The 21,849-nt window shown below is 37.6% G+C and overlaps 1 protein-coding gene across 2 annotated transcripts in view; it reads right to left on the bottom strand.

The window, feature by feature from the left end:
• JADE1 (jade family PHD finger 1) overlaps positions 1–21,424 on the bottom strand; it is a 107,624-nt gene extending 86,200 nt beyond the window's left edge. Inside the window, exon 1 of one of the 2 annotated variants that reach the window (XM_066995989.1) lies at positions 21,353–21,424. The gene's annotated coding sequence lies outside the window, so the exon portion shown is untranslated. Of the gene's footprint in view, positions 1–19,050; positions 19,185–21,352 lie in introns of those variants that run through there. The other variant, XM_013200032.3, reaches the window with a different exon arrangement.
• Between the last annotated feature and the right edge of the window lie 425 nt (positions 21,425–21,849).

Genomic DNA, 21,849 nt, shown 5'->3' with positions numbered 1-21,849 from the left:
GGGTATATTCCATATTGCACTTGCTGCGAACTATACACACTGGGCACTGGATAATAATGACCAGAAATCTTGCAGGATTTAATTTACAATCTTGCATGTTGTAAGCCCCTCAGGACAGGAAGCTCTCATGTTTTATATATCTGCAAAACAACATGCATACCTATGACACTGTATAAATAACGGAGGATCAGATTAAAAACATCTGTAGACACTCTGGCTGATCTATTGTCTTGCTGCCTGCTGCCTCCTCATAATTTTTGATGTCAGACAAGCCATTTCATGCAGCAGGATTGCTAGCAGTGCTGATGCAGCTACATACAAATCTGTAGCAACATGTTAACGAGATACCTGATTAAAAGAGAAATTAAAAAATAATAGTAAGCTGTTCTTAAGGCATGACCTCCTGACAGGTTGCTGTTTGATTTTCATTTACATTTTGCCAAAAAAAGAGATAGGAAACATGGATGACTCAAACAAAACAGTTTTGGAAATGTGGTAGGAAGCAGCAAGGACAACATTTCTTTGATTCAAAACTAAGTCTGTTGTGATACAACTTTTCTCCAGCTGCCCAGAACTGTCAACATCTATCCATCTATTTTAAATTGCTTCTGTGAGCGCAAAAATAATGTATGTCCGCAACATGGTGATAGTCACAGAAGATAAAAAGAGATTCACACACTGTGCAAGTACTGAGTATAGAAATAATGCTAAAAGGGAGACAGACTGTTATTGATACCAAGCAGGGAAGGGAACAACTACATTTCCAAGAGAGAAGCAAAGAGGAATCCTAAATTTAGAACAAAATTCAGAACTGAAGCCAAGATACTGTCACCACCAGAGCTGTGTGAACATCTCACAGAAAATCCTTCAACAGTGTTAAACTCAGCTCCTTTAGGTTTAGAAGGGGGAAACAAAATCATTTCCTTTAATCTGAATCTTCTCTATGTCCTGCAAATCACTATCTAGAATTTAAAATTGGAAACACTTTTCCCTCTGCCCAGCTACATACTTTTCTAAACTGGTTTTAAGCCTCTTACATTGACTCCATAGTCAAACTTTTGGCAGCTGGTCACACTGTAGGTCTGCTGAATCGAATGAGCCTTGTATGTTTTTGCAGTACCTCAGGCTGCTTTCACAAAAGACAATTGTGTTAATTAAAAGTCACTCCCTCTAATAAGAAACTTCACTTTTGCCATGAGGAATTAAGAACAGTTTGAAAGACAGAAGAAAATGCCAGAAGCGTGGAACTGTATGAAAAATGTTTTCTTCAAAATGAGAAGATTCAAAGATAACCCAGTCAGATCGTTTCACATGCAAGCGCTTCCCTCCATCTTTCCATATTATATTCTCAGACCTATCCACATCTAATCTGGTCCATGTTTTTCTCTCCTCCCAGCAAGTAAGAGATATAGTAATGATGCCTTCTACAGTTGTATTCAAAGCCGTGGTATTTTTTATTCAGCTTTACAATTCCTTTTCAAATAAAGGCTTTTAAACCTTAATGAGAAAAAATGTTATGGAGCATAACATTTCTCCCTTTACTCTTCTGGAAAGAGGGGTATGGGTACACATGTACATATGTATGAAGATGTAAATACAGAACCCACAGAGTTTCCAAGTGTAGACTATGTGAAGCACTTATTTACACTAATATGATTACATTAATATGATTCTTTTTTTCTCAATGTCAAAAGCCTAGATACAGACTTTCATTCTGCAAAGACAGGATGCTCAGTTTGATCAGGACATCCTAACATCCTAAACATCTCCCCTTCAAAATTTGCATTGTACTCCTGTACAATTGTACTCCTGTCTGCTTTCCAACCAGAGGGTGCCAGTCCAACTTGCTGGCATATCTTAGCAGGTGTAAGACACCTGTTGCAGCTGGCAGCATTTTATATGCTGCTGCATGACTGCAGTTACACTTAAACCCATCTTCCTCAGCCTCCTCCCTGTGCCTAGGTAGGGACTGACAAGAAAAGTAAACAAGAATCTTAGATAGTATATCACTTACTGTAAGAGATTTTTATTAAAACATATGAACTACAACAATAAAGCATCTTAATGATTGAAGATAGAATCAGGTTACTACTTGCACCAGCGGAAAGGATCAAGTCTCTGTCATGCAGTTCCTGCTGCTGCACAAGCAATCAGTAACCAAAGGAAGAAGTAATGAAGGCAATTGAGTAGTTTTTAAAACTTCAAAATCCAAGAGAATCCTAAATTCTGATCCCACAGCACAACATAACCTTTCCAGCTACAGACGCTGCTGCGGCTTTTACTAAAATCAGACTGTGCTTTTCAACTGTAGTTAGCATTGGGAGTACCATATATTTGGAAGAATTGAAAGCCATTAACTCTAGGCCTACCGATCTCTGTGGGTTCATCCTAGATGTGCTGCCAGTTTGCTCGTATACCGTTTTGTTTCTTTTTCAAACCCCGGAGAAAAAGAAAGCTCACAATTTAGAATAACATTTTCAAGAATTCCAGAAACCATTTACAAGGACAGTTGAGCAGTTCTGTAACATGGTCTTATTTATAAGACACATACAAGTTCCTCTTTTGAAGTCAGGAGTTTAAACAAACAGATTCTGAGTTGTCCCCATTTTAAGGACTTGGGGATTTATTTCAATTAGAAGCACAAGCATATGTTTGTTCATTCAGACTAACAAGATCAGAACCTTCTCTTCTATCTTTCTTTGGAGTTTAAGGACTCCTTCTTCATCGCATGAAGTTAAAACCCCTCACAAGTGATTTTGCATGCATAAAGAAGAGCAGTTGTGAAGTTTTTGGCCCAAAACAAGGAACCTACTGAACCTGGATGGTGGTAAGGGGAAACAAAATGGAACACAACCACCCCATACACAAACCTCAACAAAGTCATCTCTGTCAAAATAAAATAAAAATACTACACAAAGTTGTATCAGTTTTTTTCCAGGAGACTAATTAGGAGAGAACACTGAAAGCATACTGGGGGTAGGGGAAACCTACAGATGCATCGAGGATTTATTTTAACCTTTTGTTACCTCAATTATGAGTAATTTTTTTTTGACTGAAGTTTTAATCTAAGTGAAGCTTGAAGAAAAACATTAATCAGCCATCAGTCCTTTCCCCTCCTTTAAAAGCATTTATAAGTTTTCCATTTCCCTTCCTATTCTGAAGGGAAGAAAGTCTGAAAATCCTCTCTTAAATCAAGTTTTTCAGCTAGGACTTCTTTTTACCAGTTGCCTACAGCTATTTCCTAAAAAAGAGCAGGAGGAAAAAAAAATCAGGGTTTTGTATAGTTTTGAAAGAGTATCTTCCCTGTCCTTCCCCTATTACTCATTTAGAAAGAGCTTCTGAACCAGATTTTCAAGTGATTTAGAACAGTTAGCCACCTGCATTCATTCATTCATTCACTCAGCCAATCACTAATGGAGCTACAGTCACTTAAAAGAGCTGAAAATCTGACTCCCCATGCCTTTTACCTTTGAAATTCTTGATAAAGGGGTCCTTTTTATGGAGTTGAGGCACAGAATTATTGCTATATCACTCCATTTTGTCTTCGTGCTCTGCTTCTGTGAACCAGCTCTACCCTGTACTGTGGCAGTATTTTCTGTCATCTTGTCATTCTTCATGTGACTTGACATGCATCATCCGCTTGCATTATTAATCCAGGAATGCAGGGCAAAAAGTTTAGCTAGTGAAAGGTTTCTGCCTTTTTCTAGGCCTGTAAAAGGCCACTGTGTAAGCAGAGAAAGCAAACCAAAAAGTATCCCAAGGATGAGTTTCATTTCCCTCAGTCAAAATACATAATCATTCCCATTCAATACGAGTACAGTTTAAACATACAAAATGCCACAAAAATGCATAGAAAACTGTAACACATACTCACTATTAGCAATAAACGATGAAAAACATCTGTGTATGAGGATACATGACATGAAACACAAGGAGTCATGTAAACAATGCTCTCTGATTTACCCTAATACTATGAATTGCAGGGTGAAGGCTTTTAGTCAGATGGCTTCTAGCGACAGCCCTGTTGCCAAGGAAGCAAACACACAAACTTTTTTTTTGATAAAGACATGATACAGTCTATGTCTTAAAAAGAACCACCTTCTTGCACCTCTATGGCACAAAATGTTTCTATTCATCATTACTTATGCATGCAAAACTACAAAAGCTTTGATAGTTTCAGTCCCACTTGTACTAGTAATTTACCTGGCCCCTTTGGGTGGGTAAATTTACCTACCAACTTCCAAAACAGAGAGAATGGTAGGCACCAAGACTTCAATGAGACTCATGTAAGGATTTCCCAATGAACTATGCCTCCAAAAGGAGCACAATAAGCTCACAAATCTGTCTTTATTTCATATGATAAATAAAACATGAAGATAGCAACAATAAATCTTCTGACAGAAGAAAGTAAACACAGCAGTTGATTCAACCCGTTTGCATCTCTACTTTCAGCAAAGAAAGAGGGGATTCTCAGATACAGCACAGCAACATTTGAGGGAGACTTAACAGTACTACAGAATAAAGATGGAACAAATAAAAGTAAAAGCTCAACGCCACCCAGTTCCTTTGCACTTCACAGTTAAAAAGACTGTAACTGCTCAACTGAAATTTCACCAAAGAGGAGAGACTGGCAAAGCTGTACACAGTGATAATTCCTGGGATCTTTAATGACAAATTGCCACGCAAAACATGGGACAACACGCACTGAAGTACCACGAACTAACAAAGAAAACCAAACATGAGTAGCCAGCCTACTAGAATGAAAAATAATTGGCCAGATGAAAAGACTTCCACGGATATTGCAAGCACACGAGAAGGAGAGGAGAGTACAACTATGCAGGTTTACGGCTTCCTACTGTAAGGACACCACTGTGATATGCAGTATCATATGACTGTACATGCTGCACCACGTTGTTGAATGCTAAGTCTAGTCGAAATTTTGCACCTTCTAGATCCAAAAACAGAGTTGATCCACCACCATGACAAGTAAAGGAGATTTCCCAACTTCTGCTCTTTTCCACCAACATTTGCATCATGGGATCTTCAGATTTCCAAGCATATTTTTTCTTGCATATTACAACAAAAATCTAGAGGCATTATGAAGAATTTTATTCTGTAAATGCTCATACAAATAAAACTTCTAAACAGCAGTTTAAGCACCCTAAATCTGTCCTACCCCTTATCAGACCAGATACAAATATTACTGCACAAGACCAGAGCAAACCTTTCCCAGACCGACCTATTTTTCCCTCAAAAAAAAAAAAAGCTATGTTCTATAACAGTGTCCCAAATCCCTGTGACAAACTACTATCCCCCAGTGTCAATCAATTTTAAAAGGACAGCAATAAGCTCCAAAGTTTGCTAGCCCATAAGCTTTTTCCATAATATTTAAGAATTGCATGTTCTTGAGGATAATTTTGGAAATTATTTATAATAAAATACTAAAACACAACCTTGGACATACTTGCACAAGTAAGGGCTGCACATATAAAAATAACTACACACAATAGAAAGGATGGGAAGTAGGAAATGATATTTCATGGGACAACGACCAAGCACAGAGCAGGTAGAACAGGCTGGTATCAAGCTTTGCTTTAGTGCTAAGGGTCGGGTAAAGAAAAACATAAACCAACAAGGAGGAACTCCGGATGACAGCTAAAAGCATCAAACCAAACAGGCACAGAGTTTAGAATCACTTCAGCGTGATAGCACAGAGAGACGAGGGCAAAAGAACAGACCATCTTGTGGTATTTGAACAGTATCGGAAGCCAAATTACCCCTCAGAACTACCATTCCTTCGGCTGTAGCAACAAATGTTCCTCCCGTCATGTACAGTACACAGTCACGAGTTACCAGGAAAACAGTACAGTCCCTTCTACCTTATGTGGCAAACCAGAGTTCTGTTCCACACCACCGCTTGATTTTTTTGCATAAATGCCTCAACCTCAGCTAGATTCACTGACACACACAAATAAGTCAATGCAACAGTAAAACCTTTGTTTTAACGGTGGGATGCAGATTCAAGAATAAACCAAGCATAATATTTGAAGTAACAGAACTGATTTATCAACCACTGACAAACCTACTCAGAAAAGTTTCATGTAGGTCAAGGGCTACTATTTCTCTATTTTTGAAGTACTACAGCAAAAAAATATATAATTTTGGATTAAATTGTAATTTCCCTCAGCAGACAGCTAGCATTTGCCTAGAATAGTAGCATCCTCCACTCTTTTTGTGAGGAAGAACCACTTCTGGGTGTTGATCATTCTGGATATAGTTACTGGGAAAGGTGACAATGAGTAGTTTGGAAGATCTATAAACATCATGTTTCTTTCACACTACATCAATGGCTAAAATGGTGGACTTAAACTCTCTTCACTAGATCAGGGAGATCATTAAATCCTACTGTGACAGCCACTCTCTTCCTTCTAAAACAAATGAAGTTTGTTTTAGAACAAACTATTGAGTTTTGGTGTGGACACAACTCTTTACCTGACGAGTCTCACCTGCAAGGAAGGAGCTCAGAAGCCACTGCTAGAAGAAATCCATGCTTGAGTCACTGACCCATCCTGATCAAAACCAAGTGGATTCTCAAAACAAAATATTTATGGGAAGAGTTTTAGAACTCCAAATTGTAAAACTCTCTCTGCTTACGCGCTGTGCTGAAAAAAGTCAGACTTGGCACATGTTTCTCATTAACTGTACTAAAGCAGCTCAATTTCCCTAGAAATCCCCAGTTTCTCCTCTGAAACAGGGTAATCTAGAAGGCCCCTAATTTTAGCTCTTCAGTCAGAAAGGGTAGCACATGCATAAGTAGTGCTAAGTGAATGCTGCTGAAATGTCTATGATTATGTGGAACGCTAAAGCAAATTAGCTTTCCTGGCATTTACAACATCATTAAAATCTTCAGAATAATGTCTAAAAGCAAGGAAGTCTCAGATATTTGTATAATGCATCTCACACATGCAGCATTTGTATAGCCATCTTAAACATCTGCCAGGGAAGTCAAGTGACACGGGGTTTTCTAAGAGCCCAGTCATATAACTCATTTCATACTGGCCATATTAACACAACCACCACTAAAAAGAAAAAAAACACACGAAAACCAAACAAAACAAAAAAAGAACAAACGACAACAGCAACAAAAACCACCAATATGCTGTCTACCAGCTAACTGTAAACCAACATTTGCACATGTGCAGAATAACCCCAGAATCTAGACACCAACAGGTTTTTAAATTTGTTACTACTTCTGAACAGGAAGTAGAACGGGCCAAATATATTACATAGTTTATCTAACACTCTTCTTTATAGCAAATGTCGTATTTAGAAAAGTAGTGCTGTATGCTTTCCTGATTTTCTCATTTTCAGGCAGATTAAATTACTTCCGAATTGTTTGCTTGTTTGTTGAGAACAGCTTTCAAGATGAGGTAATTAAAGGAAACCTATCAATTTAGTATATATTTTCAAGTTAATAATGTTGACATACTGTTCAAATAAACCTCCAATTTACTACAATCTGTTTTTAGACAAGCCCTCCATTTTAACCTCCAAATGGAAGGAAAACTAAGTGACTTCCCTCATCTCACTTAATAGAGAACATATGTTCAAAGATAATACTGAAGGCTTGTTCTGAGAAGCTCCGTTCCTCCTCCGACAGAGATGCAGCGAGCTTGCACAGTAACACTGATACATAATGGAAGTACACACTGCCATAAATCTCATGCACTGTAGAGGTCGCTTCAGAAAAAAACAGATGCTGATTGAAGAAGCACCAGCTAAACTAACCTCATATACACATGCACAAACAACAGCACCTTGACAACAGGTAGGGGGAAAAAAAAGTGAAACAAACAGGTAAATCTCCAGTCGGCTGTAAGGTCAGAATGAGAGCCATCTCAATCCTAAGTCTTCAGGGAGGGGAAAAGTAGCCAAGGAACAGAGAAAGGATGGAAAGAAGGAAGGGGTCTCTACTATCACAAGCGTCACAAAGCTTGAGAAGCAGCTCTGAAATAGAATGAAATTTTAAATCTTTGCATTACAAACTCTCTGGAATAATTCCAGATGGAAATGCTACAGTAAAATCAACAGTAACTTTCGTTTATTTTATAAATATTTATGTACATTATTTTTATTTGATAGCTGATACTAAGGATGCCATAGTCAATTGCTTCTCCAGGTCTCATCATTTTAATACGCAAAGGAAGGTTATACCTGCAAAGACCACCAAAGTTGCCCCTGGAAAAGCCAGTAATAAAACCCCCATTCCTTGAATCCCAATCCATTATTTTGTCTGTTCCACCATTCCTATAAACAAGACAATATTTTAAACCACACTGAGAAACAAATCAAAGCCACTTCATGCTACTGCACAAAATACTATGCCATCAGACCACTAAGATGGGGGCCCATCACTAACATCCAGTTACAAAGAAAAACAAATATCCATCACCAGACATTATTAACATGTAGTTGCAGATTTATCTGATCTTAAAGTCAGGCCACATCAAACCTTTCATGTTCCACCATATCAAATAATGACAAGAATCACTGAACAATTGTTTAGCACAATTCTTCAGTCTTTGACATGCCCCGTGTCATAGCCGCTTGCCTAAGAACCAGTAGATGCCAGTTGTCCTAATATCAAAAAGCAACAAATCTGCATGGTCATGTGAAGAACCTGAGAGCTACATCCTTTGTGGGTTCTGCACAAATCAATCATTCATCTCACAAGTATGCAAAGTTATGTTCCACAGCTTATGTTTTTGTCCTTATATCTTCAGCTGACAGCCAGCACCAATTGCACACATCCCAAATCCTGAAAACCTGGAACAAGTAAGGGTAAGCACGCAGATCATAAACAAGTCACAGGCTGTATAGCAAAACAGCCACCTAGCCATCCTGAGCAAAAAAATAAAATAAAAATCCAAACAGACACGCCTGCACACAAACGTTTTGCAAAGCACTGGGCATAGCTGCATTTGGAAATAGGCTTTTCAGGGTGAACAGGGAAGCTATCCTTAAATCACACAATCCTTGGGCATAAATCTGCACCAACATGTAACTTGGACACCACTTTTACCTCAAGGGAAAAAAATAAAAATAAAAAAATAGCAGAAGTAGCAAGAACCCATTCTTTGGTAAGCCCTTAATACATTTCCACATATCAGGACACGAGGCACTAGTACGCTAGCAGATGCTAGCTCTTTCTCTGCTTTGCCAGCTCTTTCAGGGCATTCAGTCTGTGACAGTTGTGGTGGAATAGCACTTGACTTTTTTAATTTGTTCATTTTCAAATAGACCAAAATCCTTTTCCTTACTCATACGCATGAAAAAAGATCCCAAATTGCAGGGGTTTTCCTTGTTATTTGTTTTTGGTTCGTTGGCTTGCACAGGTATTTTATGTAAATAATATCCCAGGCAGCACTGCATATGCTGTTGACAGAAGCCCCACCTTAAAATGCTGGCAGCACTGCCCCTGGCTTTACAAGCGACTGTGGTGCACATTTCAAAAGTAAGGGGGACAAATTCAACCTGTGGTACCTAAGCCTATGTCTAGATACCAAAACATGGACATAAACGTCTGCATACGTGGTTTGATTTTCAAAATACCCAAAGTCTTTTCTGGTCAAGGGGCTCCCTAACGTGCACCCACAGTTAGACTGTAAATGGTTTGACTGTCAGAAGTGCATGTGCAAACCTCTTCCATTTAATGCAGTGGGAGCTGCTGTGGAACTCCAGCTTATAAACATAAATAGTTATCTAGGGTTTTACTCAAAATCATGGGGCAGTCTCTGGGAGAAGTGATTTTTTTTATTTATTTTTATTTTTTGCACAGCCTACCAGTGCCTGAAAATAACAGAAAAAGTGTGTGAGTTAAGTCAACCATGAGAAGTGGTTTTGTTTTTTTCTTAGGTTTGGCAAGAAAAATAAACGCTATTCTAGAACAAAACACAGCACTTGAGCTTTCCTTCCAAGAAAGAATTAAATTTGCAAAACAGTATCAGGAGAAATATCTTTTTACTCAATACTTAAGTAAATTGGACAGTCATACAGTCTCAAAACCTCTCTGTGCTCAAGATCTGAACTCCTACCTGCCTGCTGCTGTTCCCACGCACATCCTAAATATTTATAACACAGCAAGAATGACAACTGGTTCATGGTTAGGGAATCCTAAGCATGGACATCACAAAAAAAAGGAGACACTTCAGTTATGTTTAACTTGTGTTTTAAACAGAAGAACCCAAAGCTTCTACAGCATTTTATACACAAACCCTTGCTCCAGGACAGATTTGGTGCCAGATGCAGGTCACAAGAACGGAGATGCCTAACCAACCCCTTCTGCAGTAATAACTAAAGCTGCAGTCTACATGAATTGTGCCTACTCAGACCAATTCCTCAGCCACATAAATCTTGATGCTTAAGTGACAGCATAAGGCAGACAAGCAATCCTGAACTCCCTCTGAGAAAGCTGCTATGAAAACAGAGGTTCAGAAATGAAGCATTCCACATGCTTTATTCCATATTCCTAGGCATTTTATGTATCTCCCTGAAAGGTTGCAACCTAAAATTTAGAAATTACACCACAGAAATGAAAGCCTTCTGACTAACAGTTTACAAAAGCAGCTTATCTGTCCATTCCAAACGGCACTTGCAGTTTCTAAAGAGGCTTGCAATCAGGGTTTGTTTTTTTCACGTTCAGGCATATTGCAAAATAATTTAACATCTAAGGTGTTTTAGTCTGTCTAATTGTTTGGAAATCCTCACAGATCGATGTACAATCAGTTGTCTGGGCCCAGAAAGAAAGCTTCCAATACTCAGGTATGGAGGAGATTAACCATAAGGATGGCTTCCTAAAGAGGGAATCTGTAACCCCAGCTGGTTTGAGAGAGACATTTCTTCAAAAATACAAAATTATGTATCATTAAACCAGAGCCCAAAGAGCTCCACAAACATGAAATCTTGATAAATACATGAGGTAGAAAAATAATATTTTAAAATATTTCATAAATGGTGTAATGAAATTGCAGATCAGTTTGAAATAGAGTTGCTGTAAAGCACCTTAGGAAGTTACAGCTCAAACAACAATTTATGAGTTTTTTCCTCATCCATTTGACAGAGATTTTTGTTTTAACAGAACTATTTCCAGGCTGTCCCTATAAAATGGATCTGCCTGGTATTGGGAGATTTTACGCAGCTCAAGGCAAACAAGGTTAGGAGTAAGAGAGAAACTGCCAGCTTCAGCTGCCACTGTATGCAAGTTGAGAAGCTATTTACTCTGTTGTTCTGAACATTTGAAGGTTTGTAGGGATAAAATCCCGGCAGTCAGCAATTTAGCTGCAGATATTTTACATATATGAGTCCTTATTTATATTCTACCCCCTACACAAAGTAAGCACCAGAAAACATGAGGCCAGCTACAGGCAAACAGTACTCTGCCTGCAGAGGTCACGTACAGACAAGCACCATCTCCATTATCAGGAGGACTAAACAAGTGTTCTTTGAATCCTTCACACTTGTAGAGAGATCCCAGGTCCTCTTACTGCCAGAATCAAGTATTCCCAGGATCCAAGAGCTTGCTCTCTTTGGGAACTGGTCAGATGCTAACTCCAGGAAGCTGCAGAGCACCGTTCCAAATACTGTTTTTGCCAAATGGCGTGGTGTAACTTCAGAGACTTACGGAGTACTTTCAAGAGAACTGAGAGTGCTGTTGTTTCACCAAGGATTCTTTCCATTGTTCTCTGGATACCTGAATGTATTGTAACTACACCCTGAAGTTCAAATAAATTAATTGAGAGATAGAATATGTTTATTCCTATTTATAATGTATTTGTGTGTACAGCCATTTTAATTAGTTATGTCAGACTATTTATTTTGTACACATAAATATGTCAACATTTTAAGCAGCATAATTAAGATGAGAATTATTTTGTTCTTATTTGATACATTTTCATTCATTAAGAGAAATTAAAAAAAAAGACACCAATACAGTCTTTGAGGATCTGGAGCCCAGTGCTTACAGATACTTGTTAGAGAATACCATATTTTATAACTAGTAGTCAAAATGTTAATTTAGATACTCCAGAAGAGATACAGAGTAAACCTACAGCTGATAATCAGATCTAAATTTTCAAAAAGTGCCAGTATAATGCAAAGTACACTTTTCAAATGCTGTTTACATCCTACTATTTGCCACCTACACACTGTCTTTTAGCTGACCATCAGGAAATATTTGAACATGAAAGCTTGCAGTACTCTTTTGAAAGCTGACTAATAGTGATTATTAGGAATTATCCATATTAATCATTCCAACATTTGGCAAAAAAAAAAATCACATTTTCATTTTAAAAAACCTAACAAAAATGAGGAGTAAATTATAAGCTTTAGCTTAGGTGGCCCTATCATTCTTTTCTGCACAATACCGAAACGGACCCGACTCTCCCCATCCCTTCTGCACTTGCTGTTAAAGCAAAGCTGCTGGATCAGCTCGGCTGCAGGCTCCTCTGACTTGGAGATCCAGCAAGACCTCACATCCTTTTGGAACGAGGCCCTCTTGCCTTTCTCATTTTACCAGCCCTAATATAACCACAAGGTTATTCTCCACTCTCAAACTAAGATTTGGCCCTTCAACACTTCGTGTCACACTAAGTAGGCTATTCCTCTTTAACAAGATTACTCTTTGATTACCTCTTTGGAAGGCAATAGATCAATCGATATTAATGAAATCATTTAGACAGAGGCTTTAGTATCCAAATGTATGTATTCCAAATTGAATTTCACTTTTACCTTTAAGTTCTTTAATATTTTTAGCAAGCAGTCTATAGAAGTGAGAAGCTTGTTGGGTGCCAATTGCTTCATTACAAAATATTAATCACCTTTATGGTTTCTTTATACCAGTGCCTAAGTAAAACTGATTTAAAATGTGAACAGTAGAATTAGAAAGGACTGATTTTCTATAGCTTTCTATAGCTCTTGCAACCAGCTTGTCGCAGGTCTGCAAAAGCACTAATCTGACAGTAAAGATCAGGGCATTCACACCACTGCTGCCACCTACAGATTATCTAATAACTACTGAGAGCTGAACTGACACTACCACATTTCCCCAGTGAGAGCACTGATAGATAGGCAGGCAGGGGAGATGGACTGTATTGTCACGAAGCTCACAGAAATCAACTATCTTGAAGACTGATCTCCCTCATCAGCTTCAGCTGAAATTTATTAATGGGTTTAAAAGTTGTTAAGGGAGGCACAGACACCAAGAGATTACACACAGCCTCATTTCCTAAATAAACAAGGTTTGCTCTGTTTGGTTTATTATCACATATATGCCCTGCAATAGGTTTCATCAGATGGATTATTATAACATCACACTGCAACATTTTTCCAATAGTACTTACCTGGAAAGGAAAAACAGAGCCTTGTGAATCTGACCTAGCAAATCAAGAAATCTCACAGGGCCCTATTCAACAAACATGGACAACTTTTGAATTCCTTGCTCTAAGAAATCAAATTCCCCTCAGCAGGATTATTCAAGACACTGCATGATGACTGTCCTACAGGTATTTGCTGTTTCACCCTTAGCTGACAGAAACTTTAGAGATTACCACTTGATTGTTATTCCACTTACTTGTTATCCTAGGTCAAATTCTATTCCATGCAGGTAAAATCAGCTTTTTCAGATGTCTCAACTTCAAGCATCATTTAAATAAATAAATGAATCTAAAAAGTGTAGCAAACCACAAGTTGTGTGAAAATGTTGCTAGGACAAAAGTGGCATGTACGTAATTAACTGGAGTAAAATGCACCAGTCACCAGTGGTGACACTGGATTTAACAGATCTTCCTCAGGCATGGAATGTATCTCTTCTTAAAGAGAGTAAAATAACCTTCTCTGCAGTTTCTGGTCTCTATCTTCTCTTTATAATTTGAACCCAGCAGCAATTACTTTGTACCCTCTGGAATGTTTTACCAGGAACTATTATGTTCCCGTATCAGTAGTAGTATCCTACTTCTGAAGATCATCCACATACACTTAGCACAGTTTTAAGTGACCTTAACAGAGCTTTAAGTGAATAAACACAAGAATCAAGTACTGAGTCCGAAAAATACCCTCCTTCATTTCATTTAGGACTCCTAGTGGTACCAGTCCTTTACACCTCCATTCTTGTTTTCATCTTTCTGAGCAGTCATTGCACTTCTCTGAGCCATAGAAAGCTGCCTTCTCCACAAGCTGCCAGGCAGCTGTTGGTTCTGCAGAAAGCTGTAAAGCTTGTGGACAGCAGTGTCCAGCGACCTTAGACATCACTCAAAGCCAGACATGCCCATACCTTGCAGCATGAGGCAGATGAGTCTTGGACAGCCTTTTCACTGAGTTTCCTTCCACTGTTTTGAAGTGTGCAAGCGGTGCCATCTTAACACAGTTCTGAAGGCTGCTTGAGAAGTTTGACATTTACTAAATTCCTGGTGCAGAGATTCCAATTAGTTTATTTCACTTTCATAACTGACAGCACCTGGCCTTCTGGTGAACCTTCTTCAGAACCTCAGGTAAGCTTCACCCAGCCTTTCCTGAAGAAGCTACTTCATGTCTTTGCCATGAAAGGAAGCTTCAGCAGTCAAGGATTTAAATTTTGTCCCATTACCAATTGTACTGTAGCCATTTATCAGTGATACATTTAATGAGGTCAGTGTAACTCAGCATAATGTACTCCTAAATATATTTAATATTGATTTTCTCCACTTCACTGGCAGACTAATGCTGGAGAGACCTCCAAAACACTAATTCATTTTCCAGGTACTTTCCTCTTCCTGAGGTTGTATCCAACAGAAAGACTAAGAAAATTTAATCTATCATCTCAAAAAATGTATTCTGTATCCAGATGTTCTACTGTTTGCCTCCTGGTATCCTCTGTCACTTTCTTCACACTATAAAACCTGGCTCCGGGCTCCTTACAGCTACTTGCTTTGACATTAAACTCTCTGTTCAGCACTTGCTTTGCCTTTCAGGTGTTGCCAGTGAAAAGTCTACTTTTCCTCAGTGGCAGGCCAAATCAGTCCTCATCCAGTTGATTGTGAGGACACTTAAAGCTCAGAACTGCTTTCCTCAAATACTCACAGAAGTGTTTTTCCCAGGAAACCTTATCATTAATTTCGTAGTTTCTGGCTAAAACATGTCAGCTAGCATCTGTTCACAAGCCTGCACAAAACATACTCCCTATTTTTTACAGATGGTATTTTATTCCTTTTATCAGCCTTTGTATGAGATTACACAATTTCATCAAGTTTCAACAAAATGTTCAAGTAAACTGACCAATGTATTTCAGCATTTCTCAGACAAAATAGCAACATAACTGGGAAGAATCTTTCCTACAAAAGATCCCGATCCCTACGTATGTTACAACTTAATTTAAGGTTTGGTTTTCTATAAGGCTATTAAATGGTACAAAAAAAAAAAAAAACAACACCCTCACTTGCACATCTTATTTTTTTCATCCCAGAAAGGAACTCCAGAATAGAAAGGGATCTTTCAGAAATAGCAATACTAGCATGCAGTTTTCTCTAAATATAATCATAAGCATGACTTAATTTTGAGTACTGAAGATAAAATTTCCAGTCAGGAAATACAGACGACCAAATCAACAGTAATGCCAATTTTGATGTTCTTTATGCATGTAATATTTTCCGTATCATTTGATGTGTTAAAATAAAATATGAATTAGAAATATACAGTCAGCGCAACCAGAGCAGCTTTCTGAACCCTTCCTCTTTTACTTTTTCAAGCATACATCACTAATTACATGTTAAATTATGTATCTTCAGTATAAACTAGGAGCTTTCTCTCCTTGTCTACTAATTCCAGTGTATTTAATTAGTCACATTGATAGAGGCTTGGCTGCACAGGAAATGTGGATTGGTCTTAATGAGAAAGCAATAAGCTTCCAAAGCTCTCTAATAAATTGTTCTGAAAGCACACACTGCTTTTCCCCAAATGTCTATCCTTTACCTCTTCCCAGCCTCTTTTAACTGCACTCTCCTTCCATCTTATAGCTTACTCTTAAATATTTCCAAAATGATCTCCTAGTGAAAAAGCACAGTCTAATATTTCACAGGTGCACTCATGCTCTCTAGGGTAAATGTATCACCCTGTCATCACCATGGTCAACACATTCCTCACAATCACATTATCAGCTGCTTGTGTTGTTTCTGTCCTTATGGGGTGGTTGGGAACGCACTGAACTGCCGTGTGAAAGATTTCCAGGTGCAAGGTTATAGCTTTGCATCTGTTTTTCTTCTCGTGAGAGTTTTTTCTCCAATCTTTATAGGATTTCCATGTGCCCTTATTATGTTATCACTAGTATATGAATTATACACAGACTTTTTAAAGTGGACTTAATACTATACAGAATGAAAGCAACATTGGATTACAAGATTAAGGTGATTTTACCAGGATTTCATTAATATAAACACTATAAATAAATTAGTCCAGTCCTATACTTCACTATGATTATGCTACCCATCATTGTCACCTATCCTTCGCTGCCTTTTAACTTGCAGTTATTTATCTCCAAAACTTCCTTTACTTAAAACCCGAGAGCTATCTTTATTTTAAATAGGTGCAAAAGGTAATCATCACTTAGACAAGTCTGTATAGAAATAGCCAAATGACTTCTAACAACAACAGCAGTTTTCAGTTTCATTAAAAAAAAAAAGAGAAAAAAAAAGAAGAAAGCAAAAATGCTTATCCCTCCAGAACTTTAGTGGCAGTTGGGTCCACATATGGACCTTTCTTCAAGGCAGGAAACAAAAGATCTATTCATAACTGAATTTTAGGGAAGGCAAATCTGCGCTCAGATGTGCATTGCCTCACACATGTCAGACTAGTTTAACTCTGGAAAACTCAAAGCACACTGGAAATCCTGTAATGCTCTCATGGAAAATATGACTTTGCAAGCAGTGATTCTTATTTTCCATAGCTACATACCTGGGTACATTAGGGTTTTTGCTTTGGCTACCAAACTCGTAAGGATTTTCACATAAATTTTGCTGATTATATATTAACTTTATCATCTCAGGAGACATCATGGCCAAAAGACTTCCTCTGGTCCACCCACCAGGAATACCTGTGTATGCAGATGTACAGCTCTTTCGTATCTGACTCCAAGACTGCATGTTCCCTGCTAGTCCAGGAGAGTTTAACCTATCCCAAAGCACAATCCCAGCAGTAAACTAATACTTTTCTAGATTACAACGAATGAGGGAGAATGACACTGCAAGTACAGGTGCAGAACTAGGCTATTAAATCTCATTATACAGTAGGGACAGTCATCACAGAAGATTAAAACTGAAATCTTGAAGTGTATTAAAAGAGAAAAACCGATAATAAACTAACAGCAATATATTCACATACCTTTTACTTCCAAACCCTATGTATTTCACTTGATGCAAAGCACAGGGATTGTTATTCCACCTGAATCTACTTTTAAAGGGTTCCTTCCTATCCATTTCAGTACTAACTGCAAATTTCCATAATTAAATAGATAAATGGATCTTTAATGACAAATTATTAGGCTTCGTCACTGATTTTTTTTTTTTTTAAACAGTACATTACAGTCTGTCCATTTACTTCTCCCACCTATAACATATAGTTTGTTGAATGATATTCCTTCTTCACTGCATACGGTAGGTGAGTATAAAGCTTTGACCTTCTCTAATATCTCCAAGAACTTTCATTTTATGGAATTGATTCACATACTTAAGTTTAAAGGTGAAAATTCTGAAATTACCTTGTAAGCAGCCCAGAATTTGAGGTACACCAGAACAACTAATCAAATTCTTCTGAAAAGTCAACGCATACTTTAAACTCTCTCCAGTGAATATAGTAGACATGCTTATGATTTATTTGTAGGTAGCAATCCTTGCATCTCTTGTCACTCAGCTAAACAGCACAAGCATTTTTAGTAGCTGTTACATTACAGAACAAGACTCAATTAGAATTAGATCATGCCAAAACCAGAGTCCGGAAGATTTCCACTCTGCCAGATTGCATATGATACTCCTGTTACAGCTAACACACAAGCCAAGTTCCAAAGAATACATTCACAGAAAATGTTTTGAAATCCTATAATATTAACCCAGATCTGGATTTCAGACTGTGCTATTGCTCCCTGACAAACAGCTTACTGTTACGATACCAATTGTGCTGTTTTTAAATTAGACTACATGATCATATTTTTACTACAGTTTAGGGAAAACCTCGTAGGAAGCCTTAGCCACTGAAGAGGAGAGAAAGGATTTGTCCACAGAGATTTATTTTCTCCCAGGATGGGTACAGCTTGATCAGTACTCAGTATCACTGAAAAAGACACTTGGCTTATGAAAAATAGATAAAATAGCCAAAAATAAATAAAAATTATTTAAGTACAATTATGAATTTTAACTACAAAAGCATTTTGGAGACTCCTCGATATTAGAATAATTTGAAACAAAAAAGTAAAAAGGACTACATTCTGAATGGAAATACTTCTAATAACAAAATCAAACTTGCACAAGTGTATTAGTTACAAATGAAGAAAAAATCTAAAATGAAAGTACGATAAACTTAAGAAGAATATGCTATGTATATAAGAATATTACAATAAAGCACTTGAACATTTACATGGAAAATTAAAATTAACTTCAACAACAGATTTCTGAATAGCTTTCCAAAGGACATGTAAGTAATATTAATATCCACTTTCCATTTTTTGTGGCTACAACCCATTACAAAACATTTTCTAGCAATATAATCACAAACTAAATCTCTTAGAGAACAATTTTGTTCATTTTGCCCGTGTTTCCCCATCAGAGCAAAGATGCAGAGCTCTAACAGTGAGAAGCACAATAACAGGCAGGTGATACTGATTTAGTTTTTCTCCTCAACTGACCAGTGAATGTCTTCAACATGTAACACATTGCTTTCTTACCAAGCACAACTTCACTCACACACAAAATAACTTACCACGTTCTGAAGAAAAAAAATGAGACCTCACATAACATAGTTTTGCATGAAACTAACCTATGTTGATTTTTAGCTGTTCAGGAGAGGCTCTTGTTTCTGTTATCCATTCTTTTGAAACTCTACTGAGTAGATCAGCAATCCTGAGAAAATAACCAAAAGACCAAGCCTATCCTCTCAAAAATATTAAATAAAGCTTGGCAATATGCTAACTACGCAGAAAGAAAGGGAAGGGGAAGTAAGCAAGCAGCCTCTGAAGCCAGTCAGTAATACAAGGACACAGCAGCAGTTGGGTCATTAAGGTTTCAGATGTATCTCACCTGTGTTGAGCTGGGAGCAGTCTCTGGGAAAGGCTGTGGGTTTACCAGCAAGCTCCTAAGGGGAAAGTCTGGGACAAGCTAGAGGTAGCTTCTAGATAAGGTATCACAAAACGAGGTTGTTTTGTTTGTCTGAACCAGTTTTTGTTTAGTGAAAAAGCTCCTTGGACAAATTTGATTTGGAAGGGGCCAAGTTAGTTCTCTGAGATATGGGACATGGCCTGAATGGGCAGATATGCTCCCTGACAGGTTTGAGCTGAGTTACGAGCCAGCTCTAGGAATGCACACTTTGGGGGCCCTGCTCTCTGTGGGCCTAAGGCTCAGTGGGAGTTTTGCTGGCTTATAGGAAAGCACATGGTAAGGGGTGTTTCAGAGTGACACAAAATTGCTGTATAGGATCTGGAGGTCTGTTGTGCTAGAGTTAGAAGTGATAAGTAGGAAGATCTTTCAGCTAGGGAGCAGTGAATGGTTGTGGTAGGTTGCAGAGAGTACCTTGGAGGGAAAGGACTAGGTGTCAGGGGAGATATTACTTAAGACAAAGAAAAACATCCTTTGTAAACTGCTCCAGTCCTCAAGGGGGGCATAGTCTGGAGGCACTTGAGCTCATTCCAAACTGAAATTCAGGGGTTTGGGAATACAAGTTGATTCTGTGTTTCTGCACCTGTCCTTGCACTACTATTTTTTTTTTTTTTGGAAGCTCTTCTGTTACTTGCATCTCCTAGCTCTCTGTTGTCCCAGGTAACAGAAAACAGGTGATATTCTTGATAATTAATAGCTGTGTACCAAAAATACAGACCCCAGTCACAGTGAAATTGACTATTCTGTATTATATGGGGAATTATGTTCCTGAATTAGATGCTTCAAGTTAGGTGGTAAAAACACCTTTGTTTTTAAAGCTCCGTTTCCCCTTACTTCCCTGCTCCAGCTACTGTTTCCTGTATAGCAGCACCATGAAACAACCATCAGGAAGCTTTGCACCACTGTAGATACGTTTCTGTAAAAATCCATAAGGCTGTAATATTGTGTTATTGCCAGCATATCATCAGCAGTTATATATATGTTTATAGTTCAATTTATGAAAAATGTTTGTTTCATAAACTATTGCTATAAAATCATCTCAAGGTATTACTGCTATTGCTTTCATTTTTGAGGAATACTTTGCTGTGCAGACAAACCAGCAATAGAAACCAAAGGCAGTAAGTTTAACATGAAGTTGAAACCGAATAATATGTGTTTACTAATATGCCAGGTTAATTCTGGGGGGGCTTGCAGCTCACTTTTGACAGTAAGTTTAAAAAAAAAAAAAAACATACTGGATAAACTAGATATAGAGATTAGTTGAGAAAAAGTAATATTATATTTCAATATAGTTTGACATTTATTTTTAAATTGATTACTATAAAGCTTAACTGCTACAGATGAAGCTAACTATTTGATGTGTTATACACATTAAAGTTTCTTTGCAACAGACAGTACTGTATCCATTTGCCAGGACAAGTCATACACATCACATACACCAGGGCCAGAAGTGGCTTAAGTACTAAAACATTCTCAAATCAGTAGAAGTGGTCATTCTGGCTCGCTAGGGTGGTACTTCAGTAGAAAACAGGAACACTTGCTGCTGATAACAAGGTAACTACACTGTGACTAAAAAATAAATAAATTATTTTCAGGGCTGTCAGTTTGTCAACCATGAGCATTTTTTTTCAAGGAAGTGCTTATAATTATGTCAGGAAAAAAAAAAGTCATTTCTATGGATCAGGTCACATATGACTTTTGCTAAGGTTCTTACCTATGAAATGAAAATCAGAAAACCTTTGTAACTCTCCAAATAACCACGTATGTTAGTAGAATTCTTTTATGTTTTTCATTGTCTATAAATACTATTTTTATCAAGAATTTAAATTCCTCCAAAACTGGCATAAATTTATAATCTCATGGGTATGTAGGCCCTTACAGTAAACTTCTGTGGATAACAGATAATTTATGTATGCTTCTAAATCTACATAATTTTAGTCTAGGTAGAAAAGCTGCATAAATCATACCTGGATTCCTCTGACAATGAAAACGCAAAGACGTAAGCTTGTCCCCATTTCGCTGAAGAGGTTGTGGGGTACTATAGTGGAGAAAAAAACAGCAACACTTCAGACTTCTGAGTATACAACATCCTTTGTACAGCACACAATAGCAACAACCAATCTCTGATGCTGTGGCCCAGTAGCTAAAGCTAAGACCTCAGAAAAATCACAGAGCTTCTTCATGACACAGTGCAAAGGGCAAAATAACAGTGTATTTTCTGGCTATTTTTTTCAGTATAAAGGAAAATAAATGCTTCAATGAAAAATATAAAGAAAAATATTTCCTGGGGAAATAAGCACTCCTCTTTCATTCTTTTGAGTACATTTCATGGTTGTAAAAACATAAAATCTTACTCCTGTAAGAGTTTATCTCATTTTGATTTCTGTTAAAATTTGAATTATAACACTATATTTGCATTTCTAAACTAATTTCCATTACATTTAGTGGGATATTCATTAATAAC

The sequence above is a fragment of the Anser cygnoides genome, chromosome 4 (genome assembly GCF_040182565.1).
Source record: "Anser cygnoides isolate HZ-2024a breed goose chromosome 4, Taihu_goose_T2T_genome, whole genome shotgun sequence".
NCBI classification, from domain to species: Eukaryota; Metazoa; Chordata; class Aves; order Anseriformes; family Anatidae; genus Anser; species Anser cygnoides.
Note: the sequence above shows the minus strand (reverse complement) of the source record. Positions and strands in the feature narration are given on the sequence as shown.